Genomic DNA, 23,804 nt, shown 5'->3' with positions numbered 1-23,804 from the left:
GAGAACGTTTCGGTTACTAACGTAACCTCTGTTCTCTCTAGAAGAGGGAACGAGTATTGCGTAGCCCGCCGTGCTCGCGCCACGAGCTCATTCGCTTCATGCGACAGAAACCAGAGAAGCAGCCTCCGAGCCCCGCTTTTATACGCTAAGCCACACCCCTTTTCGCGGGCTGTGACGCATTAAGCGCGCCAAGCGCGCTCATTGGTCGTGACGTCACGCCAAGGGCTCAGCGGTAGGCTGCTGCAGTTGCCGCAGGGCAGCCAATGGGCACGCTAGTAAGCCTGCCCTAGGTCTGCAGGCTGCCGCACTGCGTTGACAAGATTATAAAAATTAAGGATAATTTTTGGCTTCAGTATCTCGAGAAAGAAAGGCTTTCCCGTAGCGTAGTAACTACGCAATACTCGTTCCCTCTTCTAGAGAGAACAGAGGTTACGTTAGTAACCGAAACGTTTTTCTCAGTCGCTTTGGTGCATTTCTCACATCACTATTTACATTTGCACAACAGTTAATGCAGTTCTCAAAACAATTAGTAAAAACTGCAAAACCTAGTTGATAACCTGCAAAAGCGTGTCACTTGCTCAAAATGGATAGCGCATTCCTCAAAAGCAAGTATTCGTGTCAATGAAAGTGTCAGTGTCATCAAGATGAAACGTCCTGACACATTGTTTATGAACAAGATCTTCAAATGGCTTTGTCATGTTTTCATTATGACAGTTTACTCTGTAAATGTTTTCCAATGCAAAAAAGTCAGATCTTGGTGACACTACCTGAAAATGCTCAAGACAGCACTATATACTATTTGCACAGCCATTTGAAAAATACAGTAAAGTTACACATTACTGTATTTAGTGAGGTAACTGAGTACAAGACACTGAATATGCACTGCATATCCTCTTTGCAATTCTAATTTGTTCAAAGCATTGTAAAAAATACACTCTTATTTACAACAAACATAAACTCCCTTTGGGTAGAGCTGTGCACAACTGAACACAATATTGCAGTACATACTGGAACTGAACATACAACATACATAGTACTGTAATCATTCATGCACATCCAGACGTTCCTCATCAGTGAAAGCTGAGATTCACCTGAGAGAAATTGTTCAATTTAGGAGACATTTTCAGGGAAAAAAAAACATTTTCATTTTAACAAATGCGTAAAATTTGCTTGACAGATTTTGACAACTCGTTCAACATTTTTGTATGTAATGACTCAAGCAATGAAATGAGGACTATTAGTTTTATATGGAATGACTATTCGGCATTCACAAGTATAGTTAATTTTGACTGACATGACATAAGCAAATGATAATGTTATAAAACAGCAGAGAGTTGTATGAAAGCAATTGATGTCCAAAAGCATTTGCAATTTGTTGGAAGGAATGAGAAACTGCTACTATGATGTGCACAAATGACTAAATTTTGTGGAGGTTTGATTGGTTGGGTCCCGGGGGGTCCCAGGAATCCATTGTTCAAAACAGATCATCTGACCTTTGACCTATTTAGGCCTATACTACAGTAAAGCAGTGATTGGTTAGTGATCAGTTAAGCAATTAGTGTTTGCACATGTGAGGAGTGTGTCTGTGTGACCTGGGGCATGTTCAAGTTCAAAACGGTGCGCAACGCTTTGCTACGGTTTCCGGGTTGAACCTCATGTTTCCTGGAAACGGCGTGCAACGGTGTGCAACGGGGTTTGAGATACGTTTTCTCTTGTTTGGTGGGTGTGTCAGAACTGCAGTCCAATCAGCAGCAACATGTATATAAAGCACGCGGTATTAAAGTGAACTCGCACAATGGGTTCAAGGAAAGTCATTTACAAATGTGTTCGATGCAGCTCGGTATACGCAACAATTGAGGATATTAGAAGACATGTTTGTCGTAAGTTTTATTGTAAAAAATATAGGTTAGGATATCAATATGATGATGTAGTTGTTTATATTTTTAGCTTCATTGCAAGTGTATGACATTTGGTATAGAAATAAACAATGGTAATTAAGTGCTTTTCCTAAAAATGAGAAATAAAATACAGGGTATTACAGTTTTTACCAATTGCTTACCCCCCTTTTTTTAAAACTAAGTCTCCTTTTTTCAAAACTCTACACACAATTCTCAAAACTGCACACACAAAATGCAAAATGCCTCACATCTCCTTCAAAATGCAACACTGCATTCAAAATGCCATAAACACAAGTCAGAATGAAGCATTTGCATCAAATGGCAAACACTTCTTTCATAATAGTACATTTTTGGATATACCATGTAAACACTGCTGTTCTAAATCTAAAGCTCTTTGGTCTTTCATAGGTGTAAGGACATTAGCTCTAAGGGGAAATATTAATAATAATCCATAATTACCAATTATGATTAATTATTAATATTTGGGTCAGTTAATCAGATTAACTTTGAGGTAAGCCAAAGTAATATTACAATCAATTAATCAGTTCCAAAGAACTCTTTGATTATTCATTTATTCTAAGGACAATGTATTGTTCATGGTCGCTGAAAAATAATTATTCCTTATGTACAGCAATTAGCATGTAGCAAGATCAAAATCGTAAAAGGGACTTTGTATGCAAACAGAGGATCAGAAACCAAATTCATAATCGTGCACAAATTTTATTAACTAAATCACAAACATAACTAACACTAAACAAACATAGATACATTCATACATCCATACATACATGCATAGGTAAAGGGGTGAGTGGTGTGGAACAGGAAATAGAACTATGGAATAAGATCTCAGTATGAGAAGAAGAACCATCAGCTTATTTCATAGCAATCTCATCAAAGAATACTTGCATGGCAGTTGCAATCGTGGAAAATTCTTGGATTGGATTGGATTCGTTGATTGGGTCTATGGCCTTGAAGAAAAGCATGGTGGCTTCGAGCACATGGCTGTTGTGAGTCGAAGCCTGCTGTCCTGGCTTGAAGACCAGGAGTGGATCGTTGAGTCAGTGATGGTAAAGTTGCAGTTGTTTTCTAGATTGAAGAAAAGTCTGACTCCCTTTTTGGAGTATGAAAGCATGGCAGGCATTGCTCAGGCCTGTTTGGGCCCAGGGAGCTGGGCCCAAGTGGGGGGGAAGGGGTCCAGCCCCTCCCCCAGTAACAGCAGAAGCTGCCTTGTTGTCGGATGAGAAGCGTTGAGAAGAGAGAACGGTCACTGTGGTCAGTCTCTAATAAAGCCTGAGAATGGCCACCCCTCTCTGGGTTTGCTGTACCAATGAGAAGGGTGGACTGTCTGGCGGGAGTTTCTTCTGTCACCAGGATTTACAAGCCTTTGTCTTAAGCGTGCTCACTCGGACTGGCATGCTGGATTGGTGTTTAATGACACTACTAAGGAAGATTCTTAGTAATTCTAATGTGTTGCACAGCTATTGGCATATCATGTACACAATCATTTCGATCTTCAAAGCACCAATTTATCGAGACCAAACATGGTTACATAGACAGTTGGTCTTGTAATAACTACATAGTATCAAAGAGATCATAGTATCAACAGAATTATTAAAAGACAAAACACACAACAGTAAATCATTCTCAAAATGTTCTGGAATGCCTGTTCATTTCATGTCAGTCAGTTCATCAATAAATGAATGCAGGAGAGTTTGTTCTGATATCTGTGGCAGAGTTAGTTACTTGTTAGCATTCCTGAGAGTCATAAAACATCCTATCTGATCGCGGCCATGGCAACCAGGCCCCTTTCACCCCGCCTGGGGGTTGGGACCCTGCTCTCGGATGGAAGTTTTAAAGATTGGTGTGTGCATATGGCAAATAATTGTGTCTGATTTGTCTCAGTCGCTACAGATTCCCCCCCTTTCGGTCGTTGTTGTCCCTCTCAAGGACAACCACGAACGATGTTGAAAGTGCAGAAAGATCAGACACTGTCATACAAGGCTGGAAGGCCATGGTGGCCTCTGGTTGCTGGTGTTTCCTGGAGCGGTGGTCGTTCCACCAGGTGTTGTAGACAGTAGCCAAGTACAGGTCTTTGAGTTGGTGCAGCAGGTGCCGAGGCAGCAGGTGCCTTGACAGGGTGTCACCGGTCATTCTGAAGTTAATTAGTTTCGGGGCAGGTGTTTGCCTGTGGTTGCAGGAAGGGGTTAGGGCTCTATGTAGCATAGAGAGGTTTTCAGGCCGACCTAGTGCTGGTGGCAGGAGGTCAGAAGGTAGTCTGAAGAATTGAAGTGTTGCTCCGTCCTTATGGCGGTGCTGATGTGAGCTTGCCTAAGCTGGGGTAGGCAAGGAGTCAGATGCTTGTATTTTACAGGACTCCTCGGGTGAGTCCTGTTCAGGGAGCTGGTTTGCGTGTGTCAGCAGCTCCTGTAGCTCTGAGTCAGGTGTGTCCAGCTGTCCTTGTGGAGCCTCCGATTGACACCTGTGTGGATGGTGTGGAGGAGGATGTTGTCGTTGACAGCCTATGGTCATTTTGTGGTGTTTGCAGGTGGAGGGTGCTGTCCTCCATGGCTTCTCCAAGAGCTTGACTGTTACCTGGGTTACCTGGACAGTTCTGCGCTGGTGCTGGGCATGCTCAGTCCAGCTGCGTTGAATCTGGTTTGAAACTCAGTCTCTAGCTGGTGTGTGAGGCTTTGAGCACAGGTCCGCTCCTTGTGGGACGCTGTGATCTTTATAGAAGGTTGTGTACCTTCTGTTTCCCACCCAAAAGGTGGGGTAAGGAGATGATACTCTTGATCAGCCTGGTGAGGCTATAACTCTGGCTTGGGTCATGGGTCGTTGGTCCTCTTCTCTCAAGGTTCAGTAACGTTTGGCTCTGGTGCTGTAGGATGTCAGCAGCCTTGGTGGAACAGTGTTCCTTGTGAGGGCTTGTCAGTTCTTTCGGTCTCCTGTCTGGTTAGGGTCAGATTGAACAGAGGATCTGCGACATTTTTGACACCCTAGGGGTGAGAGGCTAATGCATGACCCTAAAGAGTTCAGAGCTAAGGTTTGATAGGTTAGCTAGGTATGTAGCATAAAGCTAGGTGTTTATGTGTAGCTTGTCAAGTGTGTCTTGTATCCTTATCATCTTAGCTGTGGGTGTTAGTGTTAGTAGACCTTTTTTTTTTGAAAAGGGCATAAGCCAAGAGGAAATAAATGACTTAAGATGGTTCTTATGGCTAAATTATTTCTCTGGACTTAACTGGTTGTTCACAACGGGCTTGGCGAAGTGAATGATAGTAGGAAAAGGACAGTTTTCCTATTCAGATTATGCTTATTATCAATCCTCAGGACTATAGTTATGCCCTAGTAATCGTTGAGATTACTTGTTTTGCAGGGTCATAAAAATGAGTGCACTTGTTGAAAATAAACAAAATCACAAATAAAGGTGTCTCTGGTTCCTTTCTGGGCCCTATGGGGACTGGAACCACATTAGAACAAGAGGGGAAATGTAAATAAATCAAATAAATGAAAGAATAGACAAGTGAATAGCTGACGGCTATTATCAAAGTAAAATAATAAATAAAAAGGACTTAAATAAGTGATAAAAACAGCAGGAATCATCTGAAATTGGGAATAATCAATGGCACGAGTGGCTAAACTTTGCACTGTGCACAGCACAAGCTGTAGAAAAAGGCTTCAAGTAAATGATGCTAACCGCTAACGATAGCAGTTATTATTTAGCTTGGTCTAAGCTGAACGGACGCTAGGTTAGGTTGGCTTAGCTCTCTAGGCTGATTTGTTTACAATATGACGTTATGCGTTTGCACTTCCTGTGACAAGTCGTTGTCAAGGGAACCATGTCAGAGCAATTCAACAGTCTATGACGAATGTCTGTACATTTGAAATGAGTCATACATGTTTAAACAAGTTAAAATGTGGCGCCTATACTTTGAGTCTTTCCAAAACTTGATGTTACATTCAGTAAAATGCAAATGTGGTTTGGCATTTGAAACTTTTACTCATGTAATGCTTCTCTTTACTTTAAACAACTTCTTCTAATTGTTTAAAAGTGAGGAAATGGATTTGCTGTAAGTTAAAGCTTGTCTAAGCATACAAGGTTACGTCCATCTCATGCATAAATATTGACTTTCAGCGAGTGAAACAATCTTGATCACTAAGTAGCTCTGCTTGTAGATGCAGCCCAAAATCTAGATGAATTACATCAATCTAACAATAATTTGTAAGGCCTTTACATTGTAGAAAGGAGGGGACATCACCCAAGTCTACGTGTATATAACACTGTACTGAGATTTCTTCGTCCGAACAGATTAAACAATGCTGCACTTTGGATTTCTCCAGTCAAGGCAGAATAATAAATACCGGCACAGCATGCCGCTGAGTTGAGCTTCCTTTGTCAAACAGACTTAAGCTTTAATGCTGAAATTGCCGATACTAGTTAAAAATCTATGACTTTTTATTCTTAGTAGAGATGTCGATTACAGCTATCGTTTTATCTGCACTTAAACAAGCCAGTAACTAGTGATCAAAGTGCGTATCGCAGGTTGTATCCTATTTGGATTGCAATGATCAAATGTCTGTATGGTTCAAAAGCAGTGCATAGTCTGTTGGCGCGTTGGGCTTACGTATGCATTCAAGATTTTCTTTAAGTCAGTAAAATTCTAATTTTACTAATGCCGCTTCCTGCTTCTTTTGAGCACACATTTTCATCTACTTTAAAAGTCCTATGTCCTATGCTGACTATGAACTTTGTAGCAGCGGTTTACATTATGGTCGGGCTTTGTGTCTTCTGATCTTTGCCGTTCAGAGTCAGTGGGGTTTATGAACCCTTTCTGATGAGGCCTCGTGTGTTAAAGGCATTCTGCGTCAGGTCACACATTGTTGAGTGGGCATTGCATGGAGCTGCCAGGAATGGTGACTAACTGGTTTTGGAGAAAAAGGTTCTTGGAGCATCGCTTCATGTGTCGTTTCAGGGTTTGTCTGAATTAAACCTTTTCCTCTGCACCTGCAGAGCCTCTCAGGACACTGGCTGGTGACTGTCGAGCCAAGGGTTTGACTCCTCCCCCCCTTTGTACAGGGCTGGGGGAGCTTATGCGGCTGATGTGAAGTTTAGCTTTAGCAAACTTTAGAAGTTTATGTGAAGTCCATTTGCAGGTGGTTGGACTGTTTCAGTTCTGTTCAGGGTCACATTCTGTTTGTCTATAATGTTGCAGCATTGTTGAGTCAGTGTTTGGACTTCAGCTCTGACTGGACACTGATGGCTTTAGTGTCTCTCTTTGAGCTCAACCAGTTTTTTAAGTTCATTTACCTCCTGTTTAAGGCCTGAGGGAGCGTGGCTAAGGAGAAGATGATGCTGGTCAGCTCTTGGTGACTCAGGCTGGGTGTCAGACGTCCGCTTTCGTTGTCGTCTAACGGTTCCCTTCTCTGCCTCGGCAGGTCGTTGTCTGCTTCAGGCTGGAGGATGTCGAGGACGTGGCTCTGCCGGTCTCCAGGTGGTTCTGGTGGGTGGCAGGGCTGGATGTCTGAGGCCTACTGGCATACTTTGTGGGAACACAAGAGAGAAGTGACAAAGGCCAATGCAAGTTTCTACAGAGGTGGCTCTGTGGGCCATTAAATTTAGTGTTGGTGAGCACACAACAAAAGGGTTTTGAGTATTCAAGTTGATGTGCTTTAAGCAGCATCGACTGATGACTGGCCTCTTACATGTCCTAAAACTATTACTCAAAACTGATGGTTCTTTTCACGTTTTACTACGAGAGTAGCAAATAGAGAAAAACAAAATAGAAACAATAGAAATCTGAAAGGGAAGGGAAGGTGTGTTCTACCTATTTAAGTTTAGCTAGGAGACATAGGTAAACAGGTGTCACGTATGGGTTAAGCTGCTGTAAGACGAAGCTAGCAGGGACACATCAAACATCAGACAAAAAGGTCAAAAGAAGAAGAAACAGCGGGAAGTGTCTCCCGTTCTGTCTTTTGCCGACTGTGCGTTTACGTTAACCGTACTTCATGTACTTAACTTGGTGCTAAGGAGTAAGGAGGGTTAAAGCACAGACAGGGGTTAGGATTCTAATGACCTGGGTCGTTACAGAAACAACAGTTGCTATAATTACTGTAATCCTATAGAGAGAGGGAAGATGTCGATAGGAAGTACCTAAGATAAGGTATAAGTAAAGGTAGAATGTCCTTATAGCTCAAAACCAAAGGAAAGGGAAACAATTGATTTAGTTAAATCTCAAATTTAGTTAAACTTTATTTAGCTGAATATGGAAATTCAGGCTAAAATAAAGTAAGTAAATAAATTGAATAAAATCAAAATCAAAAGTAAACAGGGATTGTCCTCATAGCCCTGGTAACTAAAAGGGAAATTGAATAAGCAAATTGATTTAATTAAATCTCAAATTTAATTAAATTCAACTTAACTGAATAGGAATATTCAGGCTCATCAGGTGTAAATACACAAAATAAAATAGGGGTAGACTTAAGTCGAAATAAATGAAACACAAATAAAACCAAGGTATCTGGGTTTCAACTAAAGTGAAACCAAAAAGGGGGGGTCGAGAGAGAGAGAGAGAGAGAGAGAGAGAGAGAGAGACAGAAATAGAGAGAGGGCGGAGTAGTTTAAACCGCCTATGATACGTGCTTCGTGAAGCTCGGAAACCGGTGTGAATCATTTGTCTCAAATCAGTGATTCTGAGCATGTATCAGACTGTTAAAGTCACAGGATTTCAGTAAACGGGCTTTGTTGCGCGTCATAGATATTTAGAAATTATTCTAAATTTCAACGGTTCGTGAAACAATGTGTATTTGATTTCTATGTGATCTTGTATCACTTTATAGATTCGTACACATTTAATGACACATTTGATAAAAGGAAGAGGCGAATTTAATAGTCTCTTTCATAAACGAGCCCTACAGTTTATTAAATTATTGTGCCTTGAAAGACACCTCATAGTATTAGATAGTTTGTGCGTTGCTATAACATGCTTACACCTTTGATCAAACCTTTGCGATTGGTTTGTTAAAGGTGTTTCATTACGCTGAGTTCTCTACACTTACACTGTTCTGACCAGCAGGGGTCGCCAAAGAGGGCGCTTCAAAACAAAGAATCATTTGTGATGCAATTGACTCCTTTGATTCAAAGCCTCGAGAAGCTTTGACTCTTGTGTTCCAAACACTACCCCTTTGTTTCAAGGGCCACGGTCCAAAGTCTGTAGTCTTTGGTTTAAAGGTTACACTTTACGCTCGCACGTGTCTAAGTTTTAGTCAGTGCTAAAAGCTATCACTCGAGGTAAAGGGGCTTGTATGCGTGTAGGGTTGCTAGCGAGCTGGCTTTGGCTACACGCATTCACTTGTTTACACAAGGGGTCTGTGAGATTGGTGCTGTTCTTCACGTAAACAGAAGTGCCTGCTCGCACTTCAGACACACTGCCAACCAGCAACACAAGTCGAACGGAGCAGCGTTCGCATTGTGCTGAAGGTTTGCACTGAGTCAGAGATTGTCTAGTTTAGACACATGACGTTGCATGTAAGTGATTCTTTCACAAATCAAACAGCACCGTTCTTTCACAGACAATGGCAAATTCCTAGTTAGCTAGGCTAGAATTTATACCACTAAATCGACGCGATTGTTTCATATGTGCGGTTTAGCAGTTTACTATGAATACAATGACGTGACGAATAATAATAAGGCCTTAAATCGGTGAGGAGGAACATCGCTCAAACACCTTAAAAATTGCTGAAAATGGGGATTTCTTCGCCCATCTCAGACTAATTTGTTCTGGTACCATCTATACGTGCGGCTAATCTGAGATTTCTTCGTCAGAGAAGGCTTACGATCACTTTAGAACTGAAATTAGGGTTGCTTCGCTAATATCAGGAACCATTTATACGCGCGGCTAATCTGAGATTTCTTCGTCAGAGAAGGCGTACGCACGATTTATATCTGAAGTTAGGATTTCTTCGCTAAAATCAGAAGTTTCTTATTGTACGATTTAAACATGCATAGTAGCATTGAGAAACTTTCTGCCATTCGTAGGAAGGCATATTCAAGCAATAGTTTTGCTGATTTTATCAGAAACTTGTACGTGCATGTATGAGATGTTAATAAAAACTTATGGGACAACATATGATTGATTAATGTCTGCTTGCATACAATGTTTAATACAATTCCCAAGATTCTCCACCATATGTAAGGACATTAGCTCTAAGGGGAAATATTAATAATAATCCATAATTACCAATTATGATTAATTATTAATATTTGGGTCAGTTAATCAGATTAACTTTGAGGTAAGCCAAAGTAATATTACAATCAATTAATCAGTTCCAAAGAACTCTTTGATTATTCATTTATTCTAAGGACAATGTATTGTTCATGGTCGCTGAAAAATAATTATTCCTTATGTACAGCAATTAGCATGTAGCAAGATCAAAATCGTAAAAGGGACTTTGTATGCAAACAGAGGATCAGAAACCAAATTCATAATCGTGCACAAATTTTATTAACTAAATCACAAACATAACTAACACTAAACAAACATAGATACATTCATACATCCATACATACATGCATAGGTAAAGGGGTGAGTGGTGTGGAACAGGAAATAGAACTATGGAATAAGATCTCAGTATGAGAAGAAGAACCATCAGCTTATTTCATAGCAATCTCATCAAAGAATACTTGCATGGCAGTTGCAATCGTGGAAAATTCTTGGATTGGATTGGATTCGTTGATTGGGTCTATGGCCTTGAAGAAAAGCATGGTGGCTTCGAGCACATGGCTGTTGTGAGTCGAAGCCTGCTGTCCTGGCTTGAAGACCAGGAGTGGATCGTTGAGTCAGTGATGGTAAAGTTGCAGTTGTTTTCTAGATTGAAGAAAAGTCTGACTCCCTTTTTGGAGTATGAAAGCATGGCAGGCATTGCTCAGGCCTGTTTGGGCCCAGGGAGCTGGGCCCAAGTGGGGGGGAAGGGGTCCAGCCCCTCCCCCAGTAACAGCAGAAGCTGCCTTGTTGTCGGATGAGAAGCGTTGAGAAGAGAGAACGGTCACTGTGGTCAGTCTCTAATAAAGCCTGAGAATGGCCACCCCTCTCTGGGTTTGCTGTACCAATGAGAAGGGTGGACTGTCTGGCGGGAGTTTCTTCTGTCACCAGGATTTACAAGCCTTTGTCTTAAGCGTGCTCACTCGGACTGGCATGCTGGATTGGTGTTTAATGACACTACTAAGGAAGATTCTTAGTAATTCTAATGTGTTGCACAGCTATTGGCATATCATGTACACAATCATTTCGATCTTCAAAGCACCAATTTATCGAGACCAAACATGGTTACATAGACAGTTGGTCTTGTAATAACTACATAGTATCAAAGAGATCATAGTATCAACAGAATTATTAAAAGACAAAACACACAACAGTAAATCATTCTCAAAATGTTCTGGAATGCCTGTTCATTTCATGTCAGTCAGTTCATCAATAAATGAATGCAGGAGAGTTTGTTCTGATATCTGTGGCAGAGTTAGTTACTTGTTAGCATTCCTGAGAGTCATAAAACATCCTATCTGATCGCGGCCATGGCAACCAGGCCCCTTTCACCCCGCCTGGGGGTTGGGACCCTGCTCTCGGATGGAAGTTTTAAAGATTGGTGTGTGCATATGGCAAATAATTGTGTCTGATTTGTCTCAGTCGCTACATAGGCTTATATCTACATTTCAATACAATGTTCTACAGTGAAAGTAATCTGATGTAACAAGTACACTGTAAACACCAATGCAATGTAGAAACAGAAAATATTTATTAGGTCTAACATTATTGATGTTTACAGTAGCATACAACAAAACCATAAACATATGTACTGTAAACCAAAAGTATATTCTTTATATTACAGTAAAGCAGTGATTGGTTAGTGATCAGTTAAGCAATTAGTGTTTGCACATGTGAGGAGTGTGTGTGTGTGACCTGGTGAATAAGTGTAGCATTTTGATTGGTTGTGTTTGGAAAAGGAAAGCAAGTCACTTCCTGATAGATTTTTGTGTTTTAGGTAGAGAATTGTGTGTAGTGTTTTGAAAAAAAGTGTTTTATGCAATTGAAAACTGAGTCAAAGGCTGAGAAATAGCTTATGGTTTTGAAGATTTGGCATGTAGTTTTGCACTTTGAGTGAGAGGTTTCAAAAATTGTGTGACATGAAAAGATTTTGTGTGTAAGCAGTTGGTAAAAACTGTAAAACCGTATAGGTTGGGGTTGGCTGGTTATTAATTCAGGTGAGTGGCGTTTATGATATATACATGCTTATAATGTGATTGCAGTGTTGGGCATTTAGTGGCTTCTGTGCACCAGTTGCAGTTCACTTATGCAGGTAAAATCATCTTATTCTCTGTAGGTATGGATAATCTCCTTCTGTTATTATCTGATTTTAGATATTTTTATTTTAACTAATTTCTGTCATACCAATTCTCGGGAGATTGGTATGGTAATAGAGACTGGCATGATAATGGATATGGCAATGTTAAAGGGGCATTCCACCCATTTGAACATTGTTTTTTATTTAACCCTCTGGGGACCAAGGTGTTTTTGGGGCCCTTGAGATGTTCTGACATGCCTTGACATTTGTGCTTTTTTCAGTTATTTATAAACATGTTAATGACAAAGGTGTAAATTCACTATATATAGCACAAACAGGGCTACCATAATATGCGAGCAACTTGTATGTAGATGTTTGTATTTTTAAGAGAATAATGTTTATGCGTGGTTATTGGAAAAAATAAAAATGAAAGTTGCTGAATTAAGACCACAAAACACATATTAAATATGTGTCCACAAGACTTTTGACCAATGGATGTGGTCCCTTTGAGTTCTAGCTTCAAAATTATATGAAAATAGTCTTGCTTTATCGTTCACAAAAAAAAAATACATTGATTTAAATGGTGTAAAACAGGTTTTGCTTGGAAAGCCAATATGCGAGGGGGAGGAGTAGTTCACACCCACTCTGCATAATGACTCTGCCTAATGAGCCATCCTTTCAGGTGTGACACTGACTGAGCCACAATGCAAGGACAAAGGATGTATTTAGAAGAAGACTTATATTGACCATTTAAGATTTTGCTTACATCTCTCTTGTAAATATGTTTTGCTATTTTATTAAAAATGTTACAATTACAACAATAATTACAATTTCAACAATATTTCAAGTGTACTCTTTCTTTGTAAAAAAGAAAAAGAAAAAAGATTATAGGCCTACATTTTATCATATGTATTCATTAGTTTGAATATAGCCGCATTGGAACATCTAACATCTTAGTCTATGACTTTATTTTTGACAAATATATATATATATATATATATATATATATATATATATATATATATATATATATATATAAAACGTTAGATATGAGCAGAAATTGCTAAACAAAAGCTTATTTTATGTGGCAGTATATTTTACAGTAGCCTAAAAACTGTACCCAAATCTAGTCAACAAGTGACTGACTGTAGCGTTGTTTTTATGAAATATTAGGGCATATAAATGCTAATTTGCAGTTTAATACGTTGCTTATACAAATACATTTTATTTCAACATATTCCAGTCGATTTTTACTCATCTCAGTAGGCTATAGCAAAGCAGTTTATTCTTTCACACACAGACGCGCGATTTATATTTAGGCTAAACAGTCTTTACAAATATGTACCCTTCATTCATCTCACAGAAAGGCGAGTCATATTATAGAAATGCGATTCATCTTTTTGCGGTTTGCATAGGCCTACACTAACGTTATTCCATAACGTTATTCCACACTTGAGAAAAGAAAACAGCCTACCTCACTCCTCAGCGGGATCTGCTCCTCATATCAGGATATATTGTTCCTCATATCAGCACTGTTCTGAGGAATCTTTTCTCCATAAGGTAGGCTATATTATGCCTCACTCGATCGCGACGCGCTTTGTTTACAGCTGATGTGGGCGTTTCACAGATCTTCAATAGTTCTCAGAATTTGCGTTTGAATAGCACGCGCTCTCCGGGGAGTGGTCACATTACTGTGAATTAGCTCGTAATGAGCTCGACTGGAGTCGCTCTCTTTTTATACAGATTACAGAAGATGAGAATATTTGTTTTTTATATAAGTTACTTCATTTAACAGATGCGATCTCAAGCTTTATGCCCGTGGGTCTGTTTGCCTGTTTGACTGAATTTTCGCGGAGTTATAGATCATTTTCGAACGCGTTTCAAATGGGAGTTTACTGACAGTGAGAAGGCAGAAATCGCATCATGTTAATTTTTCTTTATTTGTCAAAAAGCAAAACACTTTATTTTTATTGTGAGTATACAGAAAAAAAATAGAAACTGAACAGGATCGTTTGATGTATTACACGAAAATGAAAGATCAAAATTAACAGAGCATTTAGTGTTTATTTTCATTGCTAAAAAAAAAAAACGAGCAAAACGCGCCGGCGCGTTTTTGGTCCCCAGAGGGTTAAAGTGGGTCATATATGTAGTCGAAATGTAAAATAAATTTTGAATTTGGTGCCTTCGTGACCGAGGAAAGACAAAAAATAACTTCAGGACGCATTTGTATGAAAGACAACAACTCCCACAATGCACCACATTGCACAGCTCCGCAAGCCACTCCCACTAATCCAGAAAGCGCAAATCACTCTTCCGTCTACAAGGCTAGCTACCACCAGAGCTTGAAATTCATTTCACACAAAATGTCTAGTTAGTTGGCGAACTCATTAGTGCATTACTCCTCGTTTGTATTTCTTTCGAAAAGGTGAATTATTGCATGGTACCTGGATGTTCAGTCAGAACATATGCGGTGCGAAACTAGGATAGTTCTCAACACAAACGTCCGTGTCCTCGTCTGATTCAGAGATTTCGTCCAGGAGAAATTGTCATCGTTGAAATTCTTTGCCGCAGACGGACTCTATCTCTGTGTTCGTAGTTGCATCTTACAGTCTATGAGTTGCATAGTGAGATCACCGGCGCCACCAGTCCGCCCTAACTCGAGCCAGTGCGGGCTCCTCGTCCTCGGCAGGCAGGTCTTCTGCCTCGGCTGCTCTTCGCTATAATGCGGCTTGTAAAGGTAGCCACAAACACCTGATTCAAGCATCAGACTTCCGAAATCCTCTTCTTCTATATCATATTGAGCACTCTCCTCCGCTATTGTCATTACTTTACATCTGTCTCCACAGCGCCTGTTAGCTTAGCTTCAAACAAGATGGAGGATATTGCTTTCAGTTTCAGAGAGTAAAGTCCCACCCACTGATCTGTAATAGGTCTGTAGCGTGATCGGGTCCCGCCCCCTGGGAAAGATGAGGAACTAGTGCTTGTAGTCTCAACAGAAATCCCCCCCTCTTACACTTCCTCCTACAATGACGCAAAATGACGATTTTTGCGTCATTGTAGGAGGAAGTGTAAAAGGTAAATAACGGATTTCTCCCGTCTCAGGGGAAAATGAGAGAGTGTTGCACGACCATTCAATAGTATGACTGGGTTTCTAACAATGCAAAGCTTAATGCAAATGGGTGGAGTGTCCCTTTAAAGGGGTCATGAACTGGATTGTTTTATTATTTTATAATGTTGCCTGGGGTGCCCTTATAATGTTAGTATTATTTTTACATCAAAAATTGTCATAATTTATAAATAAAAGCCATTTTTCCCAGCCTGATTTCAGCCTTAGATTTGAACGCTCTGTTTTAAGGGGCGTGTCTGCTGTGAGACTGCAGTGCAAACGCCCACTGCTGTGATTGGCTGACATGCTTGCATATAAAATAGCTAGTATTACATGAACTCTCTCCAAAACTTTTACTACGTTTTTACTATTACAGCTATCGAGATTAACAAATCGTGAAAAGTATCGTTTAAAGCATTATATTTAAATCTATTCCATCACATGAAAGGTTGCAGCATGATGAGCACTGAGCAGATGACAGACAGTCTGTTGATCGCGTGAATAAAGATCTTATCATTGCAACGCAATTTTTGCACTCTCACAAATGCTTACACCAAATCACAATGCAAACACGATGTGAATACACAGTAAGAGCTTCGTTGTGTAGTGTAACAGTGTCATTATTTCATCACGAGTTTGGTAAGTGTCCAGATAAGCTCTCGCGGCTCGCGCTGTGCTGTTTGATTGACAGCTTGGGCGAATGGAAAGGGATCGTTCTTTGATCGCTTTCTGTATATAATTTAATAACAGTTTAAAAAAGATTATTTTCATAATACTACGAGAAATTATGTGAAGTTGATCGTTTAGTCACTGATGCATAAACAGTATTGAACGATTTTAAGAGAAATATCTGAACTTGAATAATTACACAGAAATCACTGATCGCAGATCAGGCATTAGAATACACATGATTACTTACATGTTGCTGGCAGATCCGTGTCGGGAAATTGTGATTGACTGATTTAATAAAGTTTAACCATGCTGGAATCCGAAGGAAGCTTATGACTGTCTTCTTCCACAAACAGGCACGCACAATATTTAGTAAACCGCATGTTTATTGCTTGTAAGTAGCCGGTTTAGCAATTATCATGTCATCCTATGTTATTTAGCATGTTTGGGCGAATCGGTGGGCGGGGCTAAACAGGCCGTGTTGAAGTAGGCGTTGATCTTCTTTTGTGGAGGCGGTGTTTTATCCTCTTTGACGTCATAGTTCCCCACTTTGAAAAACGAGTCGTTTGCTGAGCCTGATGTCTATAAAAGCTTTTATTAGACTAACAAGGTAGTTTTCAGTTCTGAAACTTACAGGATATTATTATAGTATGATGATCTCTTATATGTCAAAAGCTCAAGGAAATTTTGATTTCTCAGTTCATCACCCCTTTAATGAATTTGGTCTTGGCTGAATAGATCTGCTATGCTGCTGCTGCACTTGTAACACACGTGAATTAACCTCCCAACAAAGCAGGATACAAGAGAAAAGGGCAGAGCCCTCTTCAACACAAACATCTAAATAGATAATTTGCAGGTTGTACACCAATTGTACTTTATTGTATGCCAATAAAGCTGTTGTGCAACAGCTGAAAAGAAGATTATTGCTATACATTTTAAAGCAATGTTTCACCCCACACAGTTGCACAGGGTAATGGGAGAAATATACAATATAAGTACCACACATGTGCTGATGAGTGAGAAAACAAGCACTGCGTCAGCATGTTTGCAAATAGCTGCACAGTGATGACATAGACAGGAAGGGATAGAACCAAAGCCCCACAAAAACAAGCAGATCTATCGCCAAGACTGTAAAGATACGTACAGTTTTTTTTCCAGTTTTTTTCATGCATTGTATTTTTATCCCGCTGTAACCTCTAGATCCTTCTAGAACATTCCTATAATCTGCTGCAATCAAATATTGCCCTTACCTTTAAATTAAAGATGTAAGATGTCGATTCAGGGTCCTCGGCAGTGCCTCTAACCAGTTCAATCTTGGATTCTAATGCACTGGGCTTTTGCCAATATTAATATTTCATTACAAAAATCATGAAATATTGATTGGAAAAAATTACTCTTAGACTTGTTTAAAAAGTTTTACAAATCACCACAACATGATTTCATTTTATTTAAAAAAGATTCAGAATAATACAAAGACAAAAAATTCCATAGGCAAAAATGACATAAACACGTATAACAAGTCTTCACCCGAACTGCGGCCCCTAAAAACCTCCTCAAGGCTTTTTATACTAACCCTGCTATAGGCCGCCTTCTAACTATGGGTTGTCATTATAGTACAGCCAATTCCCTTATAAGGTAAAACTTTGGACTTATCCTTTGTCCTTTATTAACATGCGTTTGCAGAAGCACATATTTAAAATATGCATTTCCTTTTCACACCTATTTTACATACACAAAAGCTTTATTTGGTAAGTTTTACTATCACAGCCCTTTTGGCCTTTCTCTAGTTTCACACATGTTCTATGTCTGAGGCAAACGATGTTCGCAATTCCCCTTTAAAAATACATGTGGCCCTAACAACCTAAACATTTTGCGACCACACACACACACCCACACAAACAACACTTCTCACAATGACCCTTAAAGCTACACTGTGTGATTTTTACCCCCATCTAGCGGTGAAATTGTATATGACTACCCAGTGAATATTAGTTTCTGTTCCTCTCAATTTCGAGGGCGTTTTAACTCCTACGGTGGCCGCATTATTCCAAGATTAACATGGCTTCCAGTTATCACTTCGTCCATGACAATAATAAACAATACGTCTAAAATGAATAAAACTACAGGACAGATGTCAGGAGGTAAACGTCACCCTTGGAATCGGCTATCCCAGCATAATCAGATTAGGCTAACGTTACAATGTGTAAGTAAAAGCAATTAAAAATAACTAAAATTTACAGTGTCCTTTTTTTTATATAGCTTAAAAAATTGCGCCTTTAAAACTATTCATTACCTGTGATCCGTCGCAGCACAGATTTATGTTACAAGGTAAACAATACTTTTTCACCATTGACGCGAGGATGAAGTTATACTAGAGGTCGTTCTGGCGTTATGCACAACCATGCTATGGTTAGACAAGCAACTATAAAACTTTAAATTGACACAAATGAATTACAACAGGCTGAATTACCTGTCGAGAAGAAAGCAGGCAACCTCGGCGTCCGTTTTAAAATCTTTTCTCCTCATGAGCTCTTTCCATCTGGGAAAAGTTACTCCAATATTGACTATGGTCTTGCTGATTTGTCTGTCGCGTTGACGTTTTAATTCTCTCTTTCAAATGTGAGTGAGTACGCACGCACGCACACGCACGCACGCACACACACACACACCACACTATCTTTCAAATCTGCCGGCACTCGCGAGCTCGCGAGTAATCTCCCCCTTGCATTCGTCACGGTGTCACTGAGTGAAAAACGCAAAAGGCGAAGCTTGAATTTACAGGCATGTCCCTCTTTGGCTAATGTAGTTTCAAGATGGAGGGGCAACATGGCGACCGGCATTCGAACCCCTCACCCGTATGTACTTTCAATGGCAGATTATAAACTTAAGAGAATACTTTATTACTTGAAAGAAGTAAATATACATTAATGGGCACATATATTTTTGAAAGAACTAAGTGTTTTTTGCTAAGAATCAACTAAAAAAGTTACACAGTGTAGCTTAAAGTTCGCAGGTCAAGCTCAAATTATGCTTTGAGTAATTCGAGCTTGTCCTGCAAATTCAACACATCCTCATTTGAGCCATCTATTTAATTTTCAACCATAAAGTTGTACAGTGTCCAGGACATGTAGTTACAAAAACAAATATGTTTATTGTATATAGTAAACATTTTGCAAAAAAAAAAACAAAAAAAAAAAACACAACACTAAAGATATCACACAAGTATGATGAATATACTGAAAACCATGTTACTATAAAAAAATAAAAAAATAAATCAGAAAGATTATTCTGCCACAGGATCACATCTTAGAGACCAGGGGGGTATTCCAGAAAGCAGGTTATGTGACATACCCAGGTATGTTTAAGAGTAAGTAAGCGGATAACCTCAACTTTCGGTTCCAAAAACGGAGGTAACTTTCAGGGTATGTTAGTAGTCATAGCAACTCACTCTCTGAACTTAACCTGCTCCGGAGCAGGTTATGTTCCAGGGTTAGTTTGTTTCAGAGAGGTGACGGAGCATAGCGTGCCCTTTTGAAGACGATCCAGTGGATGTGGAAGCACAGAGAGGGTGATACGACCACGTATCGATGTGTTTTCATATCCAAAGGAATATTTGCGGGAGCGTTACCGTTTTTCAAAAGAATCGTTAATTTATTTAACGAAGATTTTGAAACCATACATAGCAAACGTGACACATCGCGGAATAGCGCTTAACACGGAGCACATTTTGTGCATTGCCCTTCGCTTTTTTGCGACGGGGAGTTTTTTTTTGTATACAATAGGCAATGCAGAGCATGTGGGAAAGGCAACTGTGTGTAGGGCTGTTTGTACAGTATGCATTGCACTCAAACGGTTCCTACACACTTTTGTGCAGTTCCCTGGCCATAAACCATTTACATTTATTCATTTAGCAGACGCTTTTATCCAAAGCGACTTACAAATGAGAACAATAGAAGCAGTTAAACTAACAGTAGGACAACAAGTGCTATGACCCATCTCAGTTTAATCTAACGCAGAATGTTTTTTTTTTTAGAACAGAACAGAATAGAATAGAGTAGTAGAGAACCACTGAGGGTCATTAAAGAGGAATTCCACAGAGTGGCGGGTTTGTCCGTTCTATGATATTCTATGACAGACCATTTTAGTTACATAGCACTACTTAATCTATCCATACTGTATACAATCACAATAATTTAAAATGTTTCTAATTATGTAACTTTCAATTTCAGGGTTCCCAAATGTGATTGGGTGCATTGATGGAACCTACATTCCCATTAAAGCTCATTCAGTCAATGAAGGAGACTATGTTAATAGGAAGTCAATCCATAGCATCAATGTGCAGGTGACAATAGATTTTTTTGGGTGCTAAATGTTTGGGTGTTTAAACCATTAAATCACCCTCATTACTGGTCCCCACTAACTAGGTAATATGTGATGCAACCCACCTCATCACTAATGTTGAAGCCAAATGGCAAGGGTCTGTACACGATGCCAGAATGTTTAGGGAGTCATCATTGTGCCACAAATTTCAACAGGGTATGTTTTGCCTTACACAATGTTTTTTTATTTTTTTTTTTTATGTTTTTTTTTTATGCAATTATACACTTTAACTACCTTTATAGGACACTTCAATGGTTACTTGCTGGGGGACAGAGGGTACCCTTGTCTGCCCTATATGATGACACCCTACCCTGAACCTGAGCCTGGACCACAGGCACAATTCAACCTGGCCCACAGCAGAACATGGGTCAAGGTGGAAATGACCATAGGCATCTTGAAGGCAAGGTTTCAGTGCCTGCGTGGGCTCAGGGTCAGCCCAGAAAGGTCATGTGACATCACAGCTGCTTGTGTTGTTCTTCACAACATTGCCACACTGAGAGGTGAGAGGGCCCCCCCTTCGCTTGAAGATGGCCAAGAGGAACCCCCAGTGAACCCAGAAGACCAAAGAGATGCAGGGTGGTACGAGACATGATTTGCCAAAATCACTTTAATTAAAATCAGTTAACAGTCAAGTGTTGTTCATTCTTTCTTTATTTCCTGTAACAAAAGACATTTGTATTTATTGCTTTAGATTTCATTCAACAACAAATGACAGATTAATGTTCACATACTGTTTCCCACCTTAAGCTGGTGCTCCAGCAATTCAATTTCAAGTCTGGCCTTTTTTAGGTTAAGCCTTTTCTCCTCCATTTGAAGCTGTATAAGGTCCATCTCCATGTCACTTTTTCTGATTTGCTTTTGAAGGTGGACCTTATACAGCTCTTTGGCAGGCAACTAGAAAGACAGAAAAATTAAACATGACTGATAAAGTCTGTAATACAAACACAGACCAAATATTTAAATGAGGAAGGAGAACTGCAGAACATTTCGTACACTGCTAAGATTCTGTGTGGAGGTAGATGGACCCTCATCTGTATTAAAATCTCCTGCCATATTCTGTAAAATGACAATGACAAGTTATTTATTCTCTTATGTAAAAAAGGGGGAATGCATTCTATGCATCATACCTCTATGGGCCTCCCCACATTTTCTGTTTCTGTCACAGCAGAAGTGGTCTCTTCATCTTCAGCCTACAGTGAAGGATGCTTGGTATAGCAAACAGAAACCTAAAGACAATAATCACTTACAACTGTGCCAGAGTGTGGTGTTGCAGGAGGATCCAATAATACAATGTGGCCATCAGCAACATGATAATCATGCATATTCAATACTCAATGTATATTCTTAAACAAATACAACTAATAATGAAGGACATTAGGAACATCTAATAGTACTAGTAATAAGATTACAGTATACAGCATATGCAGTCAAAGCAGCATGCATACTGCACAAGTTGTAGCGGATTGACTGGGTTTTTGCTGGGGTGCCAACTTATAAGTCAACTTATAAGTAAAATTTAAATTTCAAAGTCAATCATACAAAGGATTCAACTTGTTACCTTTCAACCAATGAATCCTATTGAACATTAGACAATTTCCCAGATAACAAACAAATTTGTATTGCAGGATTGATTTATATTCATACTACTCTTCTGATTTACACACGCACAAAAAAAAAAAAAAAAAAAAAAACAATTTCAATTAATCATTTGATAAAAAAAAATAGTTTGCAACAACAAAACATATATACATTTTTGTGGTGTTAATTCAATTTCACTAATACAATTTCTAGAGGTACCTCTCCTACACCTGATGAATTCATTCAAATCTCTGCTGACCTTTTAACATGAATAATACAACTGGCATAACACTCTTGTTGAAACACTACAGCATTAGATCATCCTGGATTAATAACAGCGGATCAACACGTATTGATTCAAAGTACACAGTCCAAACATACAATGATTCAGTGATTCAAAACTCTTCATGATTCGTTCACAGTTCAAATACTCAAGAACTCTCACTGTTCAATGATTCAATGACTCAGTTCAACGATTCAATGGCTCAGTTCAACGATTCAATGAATTGAGTCACTGAATCGTTGAACAGTGAGAGATCCTGAATGTTTTGAACTGTTGAATGAATTGTTGAACTGAGTCATTGAATCGTTGAACTGAGTCATTGAATCGTTGAACTGAGTCATTGAATCGTTGAACTGAGTAATTGAATCGTTGAACTGAGTCATTGAATCGTTGAACTGAGTCATTGAATCGTTGAACTGAGTCATTGAATCGTTGAACTGAGTCATTGAATCGTTGAACTGAGTCAAACATTCGGAGTCTTTATCACTGTCCAATGATGCAAACACTCGTCTCACTTGTAATGATCCATTCCACAGATTAAACACTCAGAATATCTCACTGTTTGACGCTGCAGTGACTCAATTCAAACGTTCCTCAGCCACAAAAACAAGAAAAGATGCTCAAAAAAATAAATAAACGAAAATACTTGAGTGACGTCTTCCTCCAGGGTTCAGCAGTAATGGTAAACCGGGAATTTCAATTCAAACCAGCCAGTTTGTTGCCATCTCTCGTCTAGCTGCCAGCGTTAATCCATAAACTGATGCCCGTAACAACTGGATCAGACTCAATCACTGTGTTTAGACCTCCAGTGTTAGTCCATTTTCAGTCCTCTAACCTCCGACATCAGACAAAGTTAGCATTTCAGGTTTGTGTGGAGAGCACATTCTAGCTCTAGCTACCTCCGTTCCATTTTTTCTTTGCCTTTATACTCACAACTCTTTTCACAACATCGCCCTCCTGTGGACATTACAATCATTTTTGGTGACAACATCCAGTTCGTCACAAAGTGAATCAATGACTGTAAAATGCATTCAAAATGCCTTTTTAAAATGGTGACAGTGTTGATGATTTTCTTTATTAGAACACTGACAAAAACAGTGAAACCATCAATAAATCATAAGTATTAATATGGTACACCTACATTTTACAAAGCCACTTGTCTTGGTAGCTGAGTCTGACGAACTACCCCCTGGAATCCCATCGACCACAGGTCGCCCTTTATTTAGGGACAGTGCCAGCTCCTCAGCTGGGGTGAGGGAAGGTGGAGGTGGACCCCCACCTGTTTTACGGGCCTCAGCCTTCTTTCTATTGGCTACATAGAAAAGTAAATTACATTAAATAGTAAATTACATGGCGTCAGTAACAAGTTTAGTAAGTTTAGAAAGTATTACCTTGCTGGAGAATGTTTTTGTGTTTCATTTTGACTTAGCTCACACTTCTTCTGGCTCCAGAAGGATTACTATTACTAGCCAATTATGTGCATTACTACTGCAATATTAAGAAATGTATGGAGGCCAACAAGTAAATACTTGTCTATTTTTACTACATGCCCCAAATA

Source organism: Squalius cephalus (assembly GCF_949319135.1).
Source record: "Squalius cephalus genome assembly, chromosome: 11".
In the NCBI taxonomy this organism is placed as follows: Eukaryota; Metazoa; Chordata; class Actinopteri; order Cypriniformes; family Leuciscidae; genus Squalius; species Squalius cephalus.
Note: the sequence above shows the minus strand (reverse complement) of the source record.